This window comes from Hyla sarda, unplaced genomic scaffold, assembly GCF_029499605.1.
Source record: "Hyla sarda isolate aHylSar1 unplaced genomic scaffold, aHylSar1.hap1 scaffold_624, whole genome shotgun sequence".
Taxonomy (NCBI): Eukaryota; Metazoa; Chordata; class Amphibia; order Anura; family Hylidae; genus Hyla; species Hyla sarda.
Window position 1 is genome coordinate 27573 of NW_026610639.1, and position 12608 is coordinate 40180.

At 45.2% G+C, this 12608-nt stretch overlaps 4 non-coding genes across 4 annotated transcripts; all 4 read right to left on the bottom strand.

Moving 5' to 3' along the window:
* Positions 1 to 4647: 4647 nt before the first annotated feature.
* Positions 4648 to 4838, bottom strand: LOC130341731 (U2 spliceosomal RNA). The gene has a single exon (XR_008881510.1). It is a non-coding gene; the product is annotated as a U2 spliceosomal RNA (small nuclear RNA).
* Positions 4839 to 6938: 2100 nt separating this feature from the next.
* Positions 6939 to 7129, bottom strand: LOC130341743 (U2 spliceosomal RNA). Its single transcript, XR_008881521.1, has one exon. It is a non-coding gene; the product is annotated as a U2 spliceosomal RNA (small nuclear RNA).
* Positions 7130 to 9220: 2091 nt separating this feature from the next.
* LOC130341755 (U2 spliceosomal RNA) lies at positions 9221 to 9411 on the bottom strand. Its single transcript, XR_008881532.1, has one exon. It is a non-coding gene; the product is annotated as a U2 spliceosomal RNA (small nuclear RNA).
* A 2086-nt stretch (positions 9412 to 11497) lies between these two features.
* LOC130341767 (U2 spliceosomal RNA) lies at positions 11498 to 11688 on the bottom strand. The gene has a single exon (XR_008881543.1). It is a non-coding gene; the product is annotated as a U2 spliceosomal RNA (small nuclear RNA).
* Positions 11689 to 12608: the final 920 nt, after the last annotated feature.

A 12608-nucleotide genomic window follows, 5' to 3' on the forward strand; every position in this document is an offset into this window, starting at 1 on the left:
ACCTTTTTTTCATCTCCCCCTTCACCTTAACAATCTCATCCTCCACCTCCACACCAACACGTTTAAACTTATAGAGAGTCTCTAACCGGGATACAAGCCTTTCATCACTCCTCCTCTTCTCTTGTGCTCTCTTTATGCAAAACATCTTAAAGAAATTAGAAAACTCTCCTTTAGCCCATTCCCACCACACTAAGACATTACTAAAATCAGGTTGTTTAGAAACACAGGATAAAAACACATGATTAAAACCAGCCATTACTTCCTCATCTTCCAATAGACTTACATTTAATTTCCAGAGCCCCCTCCCAAAATGAAGGGACTCTGTGACACTTATCTCAGCCGACACCATCTTGTGGTCTGAGAAAGTTGACATCATTTGATTGCACCGGACCACCTTAATCCCATCAGAGACCAGGATGTAATCGATCCGGGATTTACAGCGGCCACTATCTGATATGTACGTATATCTTTCATCAGTGCTAACCATCAGTCCAACATCAGTAAAATGCAAGTCTTGAATAATTTGATTTAAAACATTGGAAGTAATATCAGTTCTAACCTCAGCAGAGCTCTCACGATCATTGACGGATCTAATGCAGTTAAAATCGCCAACAATAATAGTATCTTCACGACCAGGGATAAAAAACTTAAGGGACTCTAAAAAAGACAAACGTGCTTGTTTTTCTGCTGGAGCATACACATTAAAAATTCTCATCCTCTGGCCCAAAACCTCAAAAATTAAAACCATACAACGACCAGGTACTAAAGTTTGGCAATTTAAAACTTTAATGTCCCTGTTTCGCAATAAAATCCCAACACCTTCATTTTTGTTTTCTGCACATGTGGACCAGAAGGACTGCCCACACTTCCACTCATTTGCATAAGGTGCTGACTTTATTGCACACTCCTGTAAACATATCACATCACTTCTAACATTCTCAAGAATATCAAAAATTGCAGCTCTCCTAATTTCAGACTCAATACTTCTTACATTAATAGTTGTTACAACCAAAGTCATAATAACTAGGAAAAGAAAACCAAATGCTTTAAAATCCATCTTAACTTAGAAATTAACATTTTGGCCTTCAACTTTCCTATGTAAACTTGCAAAACAATCAGGCGACCCTATGTTAGAGTCCCTGTCTATTTCATTATCACTACCAAGAACAAGGGCTTCCTGATCCTCAGACCAGCTCCCTGTCTTACACCTTTTATTCACAACCTGCACATCCTCATCTTCCTCCTCCTCTTCTTCCTTACTGCGAGAAACTCTCTGACCAGGTGTTAGAGATCTCTGAGATGACCCAACAACCTCCATTCCCTCCTCCTCCCCCACAATTGGGTTTGGACATTCAATATCATCCATAGCCTCTTCACTAGAAAGAACATCACCATACACTGTCTCAATTTTCTCCACCACTTTCACTTTTTTTGCTTTTTTCTTTTTCACCAAGGTAAATTCACCTCCCACACCTGTCTCCTCACCAGTCACAGCAGTGGAAACACCCTCCTCCCCTGACCTCTCCTGAGTGCTAATGTGCTCCACTATCACAGAACTTTCCTCAGCCACCTGTGCCACATTAACACTCACACTCACACTCTCACCAACTCCAGGAACAAACCTCCCTCCCCCTTTTTCTCTTTGTTCTCCTCTATTCCCAGCTGCATCAGCATAACTTCTCTTCTTTTTATACCACATATCACAGCCTCTTGCCAAATGTTCCTCACTTCCACAGATATCACATGTCTTCTTCTCTGTACAAATACTTGCTTCATGACCAGTTTTCCCACAATTTCTGCAACATTCTCCTTTCTCAGGGCAATAATCCTGCACATGGCCATAGGCATGGCACTTTCTACAATATTGCAACTGGCCTTCATAAAAGCAGAAACCTCTCTCTCCTCCGATAGAAAACACCTGTGGTATGCTCTTCCTTCCATCTTGCATTCCTTCATCTTTTTTAAATTTTACAATAAACTTTCTCTTACAATTAAAGTACCCAAACTTGTTCTTAAGTCTTCCTATAAATTTCACTTCCTCGCAATACCGGAACAAAAAGTTTGTAACCATTTCATCAGAAACCTTAGGATTATACATGTGGACAATTACTACCTTTGTTGTATTCATAAATAATGGTTCCACTTTAATCTTCTTCATTATAGCAGGCTCACTTTTCCTCTTCATTTCTTCAAGATCCATATAGACTTTCTGGCAAATCTCAGAACCACAAAAAGTAATATCATAAATTCCTTGCCTAGGAAAATCCTGTATAGCCAATACATTCCATACCTGTAGGTAATCAAGCTTGCGAAGAATCTCCACAACGATTTGGTCAAGTCCGATCGTCCCCCGGTGCTCGCCAGGAACGTAGATCCGCACCGTGTCCTCAAGTCCACGCGCCTTCTCGCTCATTTTTGCAGGTAAAACCCACGATCGCAGCTCAGCAACAATCCAGGGCCCCCCGTAAAGAGGGCCCCGATCACCACTCCTTTCAACCCAAACCACGCACAGAAATCCACACGTGATCTTAGCCAAAAGGCCGAGAAGCGATAACCGTGAAAGGGGCGGGCCCAACAAGGTCCCCTTCATGGGCACTATCACTGCTTGCTGTCAGGGAGGCTGCCAGACAATTTTCCATGCACACTCTGGGCTGGGGGGCAGTCAACCACCAGTACACACAGCAGAACCTAAACCCATACCATTATTGCTAAGCAGCAAGACAGGGGCCCATTGCACTCCCACGGGGCCTTTTTAAATGCAATCCATAACCCGGATTTGCCAGGAACCCTTCTTACTCCTCCTACTTGCATGTGACACTGGGCTTAGGATCTGCATAGGAAACACACACACAAGCACACACCTACCTTTGTTGCCTGCAGATGCCTCCTTGGCTGTCCCCAAACGGTATCAAACCAACACCCACGGGAAGCTGTAAGCATAGAGGACATGCCTGCACCCCATTGGACTTACCTGTGTGGGTTAAATCCGGGTTATTTGACAACCTATGGCGGTGATGGTTCTGCTCAGGCAGAGCAGTGCTGATGCTCCTCATAAAGCTGTCGCTGCTGTGAAGGTTCTAGGTGACATCACAAATCCCTTTGGTTACATACACAACAAAGCTGGGTTGTTGTTGTTTACACTCTGCAAGGCCTGTGGAAGTGAGTGACATCATAGCACTGTAGTTCTGAGGGTTCAAGATGGATGCAACAATCTCCTGTTGTTTCTATGAAGGCCGTAATAGACGACATCACCAAACAGCTCCATAGTCACATACACAGCAAAGGAGAGATGTTGTTTACACCTAGTGATGTCAGTGGTATTGAGTGACATCACAGCACAGTGCTAAGGCTCCTGGGCCTGGACACAGCAGCGGCTGCAATATCTCAACGGAGAATACGTTTATATCTATGTGTGTGTGTGCGCATATATATATATATATATATATATATATATATATATATATATATATTTCTCCGCCGAAATCACTTTTAAACCCATTTCCACCTTTTTTTCCCTTCTCTTCCTCTTACTTTTTTTTCACGTTTTTTTACGTTTTTCTCCTTTTCGCCTCTTTTCTGGGCGTATTATTCTTCTTTTTCTTCTTTTTTTTCGTCTAATGCATACCCCATCAGTGCAGCAATGCTTATTCAATACCGCCAGCAGATGGAGACACTGGGGGATAATTTTCTAAGGATTTATACTGATTTTTCCTGTCTGAATTTGTCGCACAGAAAGTTGCAGGCCAAATATGTGTGACATTTCTGCGACTTTAGCTTCTAGAGCATTTTTACAACATTATACATAGGTGCTGAATACATAAAAAGCGACTGTTCAGCGACAGACAAGTCGCATCGGCTGAAAGTAGGCCAGAATGTCAGTCCATGTTGGAGCAGGTTTAGATACAGTCTAAAGCATAGATCTCAAAGTCTGTGCACAGAATTTAGCAAGGGCCTCGCACCTTCTGATGCATCAGGTAGGTGCACAATAGCATAGCCTAACCCTCTGTACTTTGGTCTATATTGATGCGGGACATAGACAGCCAGCTGATGACCAATCCATTAGTGCAATGGATGGCTGGAAGCATTTGTCTTTGCCTTTGCAATACCACAGAAGCAATGCATGGTCAATGTACAGCAATGACACACCTGTGTGAACAGCCAGGAGACCCCCCCCCCCCCCCCCCATGTTATGTTACATAGTTACATAGTTAGTACGGTCGAAAAAAGACATATGTCCATCACGTTCAACCAGGGAATTAAGGGGTAGGGGTGTGGCGCGATATTGGGGAAGGGATGAGATTTTATATTTCTTCATAAGCATTAATCTTATTTTGTCAATTAGGAACATTCAGCACCCACCCGCTATCAAGGCAGCTGCCTATCATGTCATGCCCTACCTGCACAGGTGTGCTGGCTACTCAAATGATCCAATTAAGGAGGCCATTTAGTCAGCAGCAGCAGAAGTCCTGTGCCTGGACGCTCCAACAGGGGCCAGACACAAGCAGAAGCAGAAGCAGCAGAAGCAGCAGCAGCACCACCTTTTGTTTTTTGGCTGCAGCAGCAGCAAGGCCCACAGGGCTGGCTAGCTGGCTAGCCAGCAAGCAGGTAGCAATGAAAGTAGGAATCTTTCTTTTTAACCCTGTAAGGGGGTGGTGCACTGTACCCGAAGATACTGCCATATCGGGTCAATGCATAGGGCGACGGAAGCAAGCTTCGAAATCGGCCCCCGTTCTCAAAAATCCATTTAATATATGGTCCCCAGATAGGGGACGTATCAGATATTAAACTGATAAGAACAGATACTACACTTGATCTTAGCCAAAAGGCCGAGAAGCGATAACCGTGAAAGGGGCGGGCCCAACAAGGTCCCCTTCATGGGCACTATCACTGCTTGCTGTCAGGGAGGCTGCCAGACAATTTTCCATGCACACTCTGGGCTGGGGGGCAGTCAACCACCAGTACACACAGCAGAACCTAAACCCATACCATTATTGCTAAGCAGCAAGACAGGGGCCCATTGCACTCCCACGGGGCCTTTTTAAATGCAATCCATAACCCGGATTTGCCAGGAACCCTTCTTACTCCTCCTACTTGCATGTGACACTGGGCTTAGGATCTGCATAGGAAACACACACACAAGCACACACCTACCTTTGTTGCCTGCAGATGCCTCCTTGGCTGTCCCCAAACGGTATCAAACCAACACCCACGGGAAGCTGTAAGCATAGAGGACATGCCTGCACCCCATTGGACTTACCTGTGTGGGTTAAATCCGGGTTATTTGACAACCTATGGCGGTGATGGTTCTGCTCAGGCAGAGCAGTGCTGATGCTCCTCATAAAGCTGTCGCTGCTGTGAAGGTTCTAGGTGACATCACAAATCCCTTTGGTTACATACACAACAAAGCTGGGTTGTTGTTGTTTACACTCTGCAAGGCCTGTGGAAGTGAGTGACATCATAGCACTGTAGTTCTGAGGGTTCAAGATGGATGCAACAATCTCCTGTTGCTTCTATGAAGGCCGTAATAGACGACATCACCAAACAGCTCCATAGTCACATACACAGCAAAGGAGAGATGTTGTTTACACCTAGTGATGTCAGTGGTATTGAGTGACATCACAGCACAGTGCTAAGGCTCCTGGGCCTGGACACAGCAGCGGCTGCAATATCTCAACGGAGAATACGTTTATATCTATGTGTGTGTGTGCGCATATATATATATATATATATATATATATATATATATATATATATATATATATATTCTCCGCCGAAATCACTTTTAAACCCATTTCCACCTTTTTTTCCCTTCTCTTCCTCTTACTTTTTTTTCACGTTTTTTTACGTTTTTCTCCTTTTCGCCTCTTTTCTGGGCGTATTATTCTTCTTTTTCTTCTTTTTTTTCGTCTAATGCATACCCCATCAGTGCAGCAATGCTTATTCAATACCGCCAGCAGATGGAGACACTGGGGGATAATTTTCTAAGGATTTATACTGATTTTTCCTGTCTGAATTTGTCGCACAGAAAGTTGCAGGCCAAATATGTGTGACATTTCTGCGACTTTAGCTTCTAGAGCATTTTTACAACATTATACATAGGTGCTGAATACATAAAAAGCGACTGTTCAGCGACAGACAAGTCGCATCGGCTGAAAGTAGGCCAGAATGTCAGTCCATGTTGGAGCAGGTTTAGATACAGTCTAAAGCATAGATCTCAAAGTCTGTGCACAGAATTTAGCAAGGGCCTCGCACCTTCTGATGCATCAGGTAGGTGCACAATAGCATAGCCTAACCCTCTGTACTTTGGTCTATATTGATGCGGGACATAGACAGCCAGCTGATGACCAATCCATTAGTGCAATGGATGGCTGGAAGCATTTGTCTTTGCCTTTGCAATACCACAGAAGCAATGCATGGTCAATGTACAGCAATGACACACCTGTGTGAACAGCCAGGAGACCCCCCCCCCCCCCCCATGTTATGTTACATAGTTACATAGTTAGTACGGTCGAAAAAAGACATATGTCCATCACGTTCAACCAGGGAATTAAGGGGTAGGGGTGTGGCGCGATATTGGGGAAGGGATGAGATTTTATATTTCTTCATAAGCATTAATCTTATTTTGTCAATTAGGAACATTCAGCACCCACCCGCTATCAAGGCAGCTGCCTATCATGTCATGCCCTACCTGCACAGGTGTGCTGGCTACTCAAATGATCCAATTAAGGAGGCCATTTAGTCAGCAGCAGCAGAAGTCCTGTGCCTGGACGCTCCAACAGGGGCCAGACACAAGCAGAAGCAGAAGCAGCAGAAGCAGCAGCAGCACCACCTTTTGTTTTTTGGCTGCAGCAGCAGCAAGGCCCACAGGGCTGGCTAGCTGGCTAGCCAGCAAGCAGGTAGCAATGAAAGTAGGAATCTTTCTTTTTAACCCTGTAAGGGGGTGGTGCACTGTACCCGAAGATACTGCCATATCGGGTCAATGCATAGGGCGACGGAAGCAAGCTTCGAAATCGGCCCCCGTTCTCAAAAATCCATTTAATATATGGTCCCCAGATAGGGGACGTATCAGATATTAAACTGATAAGAACAGATACTACACTTGATCTTAGCCAAAAGGCCGAGAAGCGATAACCGTGAAAGGGGCGGGCCCAACAAGGTCCCCTTCATGGGCACTATCACTGCTTGCTGTCAGGGAGGCTGCCAGACAATTTTCCATGCACACTCTGGGCTGGGGGGCAGTCAACCACCAGTACACACAGCAGAACCTAAACCCATACCATTATTGCTAAGCAGCAAGACAGGGGCCCATTGCACTCCCACGGGGCCTTTTTAAATGCAATCCATAACCCGGATTTGCCAGGAACCCTTCTTACTCCTCCTACTTGCATGTGACACTGGGCTTAGGATCTGCATAGGAAACACACACACAAGCACACACCTACCTTTGTTGCCTGCAGATGCCTCCTTGGCTGTCCCCAAACGGTATCAAACCAACACCCACGGGAAGCTGTAAGCATAGAGGACATGCCTGCACCCCATTGGACTTACCTGTGTGGGTTAAATCCGGGTTATTTGACAACCTATGGCGGTGATGGTTCTGCTCAGGCAGAGCAGTGCTGATGCTCCTCATAAAGCTGTCGCTGCTGTGAAGGTTCTAGGTGACATCACAAATCCCTTTGGTTACATACACAACAAAGCTGGGTTGTTGTTGTTTACACTCTGCAAGGCCTGTGGAAGTGAGTGACATCATAGCACTGTAGTTCTGAGGGTTCAAGATGGATGCAACAATCTCCTGTTGCTTCTATGAAGGCCGTAATAGACGACATCACCAAACAGCTCCATAGTCACATACACAGCAAAGGAGAGATGTTGTTTACACCTAGTGATGTCAGTGGTATTGAGTGACATCACAGCACAGTGCTAAGGCTCCTGGGCCTGGACACAGCAGCGGCTGCAATATCTCAACGGAGAATACGTTTATATCTATGTGTGTGTGTGCGCATATATATATATATATATATATATATATATATATATATATATATATTTCTCCGCCGAAATCACTTTTAAACCCATTTCCACCTTTTTTTCCCTTCTCTTCCTCTTACTTTTTTTTCACGTTTTTTTACGTTTTTCTCCTTTTCGCCTCTTTTCTGGGCGTATTATTCTTCTTTTTCTTCTTTTTTTTCGTCTAATGCATACCCCATCAGTGCAGCAATGCTTATTCAATACCGCCAGCAGATGGAGACACTGGGGGATAATTTTCTAAGGATTTATACTGATTTTTCCTGTCTGAATTTGTCGCACAGAAAGTTGCAGGCCAAATATGTGTGACATTTCTGCGACTTTAGCTTCTAGAGCATTTTTACAACATTATACATAGGTGCTGAATACATAAAAAGCGACTGTTCAGCGACAGACAAGTCGCATCGGCTGAACAGTAGGCCAGAATGTCAGTCCATGTTGGAGCAGGTTTAGATACAGTCTAAAGCATAGATCTCAAAGTCTGTGCACAGAATTTAGCAAGGGCCTCGCACCTTCTGATGCATCAGGTAGGTGCACAATAGCATAGCCTAACCCTCTGTACTTTGGTCTATATTGATGCGGGACATAGACAGCCAGCTGATGACCAATCCATTAGTGCAATGGATGGCTGGAAGCATTTGTCTTTGCCTTTGCAATACCACAGAAGCAATGCATGGTCAATGTACAGCAATGACACACCTGTGTGAACAGCCAGGAGACCCCCCCCCCCCCATGTTATGTTACATAGTTACATAGTTAGTACGGTCGAAAAAAGACATATGTCCATCACGTTCAACCAGGGAATTAAGGGGTAGGGGTGTGGCGCGATATTGGGGAAGGGATGAGATTTTATATTTCTTCATAAGCATTAATCTTATTTTGTCAATTAGGAACATTCAGCACCCACCCGCTATCAAGGCAGCTGCCTATCATGTCATGCCCTACCTGCACAGGTGTGCTGGCTACTCAAATGATCCAATTAAGGAGGCCATTTAGTCAGCAGCAGCAGAAGTCCTGTGCCTGGACGCTCCAACAGGGGCCAGACACAAGCAGAAGCAGAAGCAGCAGAAGCAGCAGCAGCACCACCTTTTGTTTTTTGGCTGCAGCAGCAGCAAGGCCCACAGGGCTGGCTAGCTGGCTAGCCAGCAAGCAGGTAGCAATGAAAGTAGGAATCTTTCTTTTTAACCCTGTAAGGGGGTGGTGCACTGTACCCGAAGATACTGCCATATCGGGTCAATGCATAGGGCGACGGAAGCAAGCTTCGAAATCGGCCCCCGTTCTCAAAAATCCATTTAATATATGGTCCCCAGATAGGGGACGTATCAGATATTAAACTGATAAGAACAGATACTACACTTGATCTTAGCCAAAAGGCCGAGAAGCGATAACCGTGAAAGGGGCGGGCCCAACAAGGTCCCCTTCATGGGCACTATCACTGCTTGCTGTCAGGGAGGCTGCCAGACAATTTTCCATGCACACTCTGGGCTGGGGGGCAGTCAACCACCAGTACACACAGCAGAACCTAAACCCATACCATTATTGCTAAGCAGCAAGACAGGGGCCCATTGCACTCCCACGGGGCCTTTTTAAATGCAATCCATAACCCGGATTTGCCAGGAACCCTTCTTACTCCTCCTACTTGCATGTGACACTGGGCTTAGGATCTGCATAGGAAACACACACACAAGCACACACCTACCTTTGTTGCCTGCAGATGCCTCCTTGGCTGTCCCCAAACGGTATCAAACCAACACCCACGGGAAGCTGTAAGCATAGAGGACATGCCTGCACCCCATTGGACTTACCTGTGTGGGTTAAATCCGGGTTATTTGACAACCTATGGCGGTGATGGTTCTGCTCAGGCAGAGCAGTGCTGATGCTCCTCATAAAGCTGTCGCTGCTGTGAAGGTTCTAGGTGACATCACAAATCCCTTTGGTTACATACACAACAAAGCTGGGTTGTTGTTGTTTACACTCTGCAAGGCCTGTGGAAGTGAGTGACATCATAGCACTGTAGTTCTGAGGGTTCAAGAGGATGCAACAATCTCCTGTTGCTTCTATGAAGGCCGTAATAGACGACATCACCAAACAGCTCCATAGTCACATACACAGCAAAGGAGAGATGTTGTTTACACCTAGTGATGTCAGTGGTATTGAGTGACATCACAGCACAGTGCTAAGGCTCCTGGGCCTGGACACAGCAGCGGCTGCAATATCTCAACGGAGAATACGTTTATATCTATGTGTGTGTGTGCGCATATATATATATATATATATATATATATATATATATATATATATTTCTCCGCCGAAATCACTTTTAAACCCATTTCCACCTTTTTTTCCCTTCTCTTCCTCTTACTTTTTTTTCACGTTTTTTTACGTTTTTCTCCTTTTCGCCTCTTTTCTGGGCGTATTATTCTTCTTTTTCTTCTTTTTTTTCGTCTAATGCATACCCCATCAGTGCAGCAATGCTTATTCAATACCGCCAGCAGATGGAGACACTGGGGGATAATTTTCTAAGGATTTATACTGATTTTTCCTGTCTGAATTTGTCGCACAGAAAGTTGCAGGCCAAATATGTGTGACATTTCTGCGACTTTAGCTTCTAGAGCATTTTTACAACATTATACATAGGTGCTGAATACATAAAAAGCGACTGTTCAGCGACAGACAAGTCGCATCGGCTGAAAGTAGGCCAGAATGTCAGTCCATGTTGGAGCAGGTTTAGATACAGTCTAAAGCATAGATCTCAAAGTCTGTGCACAGAATTTAGCAAGGGCCTCGCACCTTCTGATGCATCAGGTAGGTGCACAATAGCATAGCCTAACCCTCTGTACTTTGGTCTATATTGATGCGGGACATAGACAGCCAGCTGATGACCAATCCATTAGTGCAATGGATGGCTGGAAGCATTTGTCTTTGCCTTTGCAATACCACAGAAGCAATGCATGGTCAATGTACAGCAATGACACACCTGTGTGAACAGCCAGGAGACCCCCCCCCCCCATGTTATGTTACATAGTTACATAGTTAGTACGGTCGAAAAAAGACATATGTCCATCACGTTCAACCAGGGAATTAAGGGGTAGGGGTGTGGCGCGATATTGGGGAAGGGATGAGATTTTATATTTCTTCATAAGCATTAATCTTATTTTGTCAATTAGGAACATTCAGCACCCACCCGCTATCAAGGCAGCTGCCTATCATGTCATGCCCTACCTGCACAGGTGTGCTGGCTACTCAAATGATCCAATTAAGGAGGCCATTTAGTCAGCAGCAGCAGAAGTCCTGTGCCTGGACGCTCCAACAGGGGCCAGACACAAGCAGAAGCAGAAGCAGCAGAAGCAGCAGCAGCACCACCTTTTGTTTTTTGGCTGCAGCAGCAGCAAGGCCCACAGGGCTGGCTAGCTGGCTAGCCAGCAAGCAGGTAGCAATGAAAGTAGGAATCTTTCTTTTTAACCCTGTAAGGGGGTGGTGCACTGTACCCGAAGATACTGCCATATCGGGTCAATGCATAGGGCGACGGAAGCAAGCTTCGAAATCGGCCCCCGTTCTCAAAAATCCATTTAATATATGGTCCCCAGATAGGGGACGTATCAGATATTAAACTGATAAGAACAGATACTACACTTGATCTTAGCCAAAAGGCCGAGAAGCGATAACCGTGAAAGGGGCGGGCCCAACAAGGTCCCCTTCATGGGCACTATCACTGCTTGCTGTCAGGGAGGCTGCCAGACAATTTTCCATGCACACTCTGGGCTGGGGGGCAGTCAACCACCAGTACACACAGCAGAACCTAAACCCATACCATTATTGCTAAGCAGCAAGACAGGGGCCCATTGCACTCCCACGGGGCCTTTTTAAATGCAATCCATAACCCGGATTTGCCAGGAACCCTTCTTACTCCTCCTACTTGCATGTGACACTGGGCTTAGGATCTGCATAGGAAACACACACACAAGCACACACCTACCTTTGTTGCCTGCAGATGCCTCCTTGGCTGTCCCCAAACGGTATCAAACCAACACCCACGGGAAGCTGTAAGCATAGAGGACATGCCTGCACCCCATTGGACTTACCTGTGTGGGTTAAATCCGGGTTATTTGACAACCTATGGCGGTGATGGTTCTGCTCAGGCAGAGCAGTGCTGATGCTCCTCATAAAGCTGTCGCTGCTGTGAAGGTTCTAGGTGACATCACAAATCCCTTTGGTTACATACACAACAAAGCTGGGTTGTTGTTGTTTACACTCTGCAAGGCCTGTGGAAGTGAGTGACATCATAGCACTGTAGTTCTGAGGGTTCAAGATGGATGCAACAATCTCCTGTTGCTTCTATGAAGGCCGTAATAGACGACATCACCAAACAGCTCCATAGTCACATACACAGCAAAGGAGAGATGTTGTTTACACCTAGTGATGTCAGTGGTATTGAGTGACATCACAGCACAGTGCTAAGGCTCCTGGGCCTGGACACAGCAGCGGCTGCAATATCTCAACGGAGAATACGTTTATATCTATGTGTGTGTGTGCGCATATATATATATATATATATATATATATATATATATATATATATATAT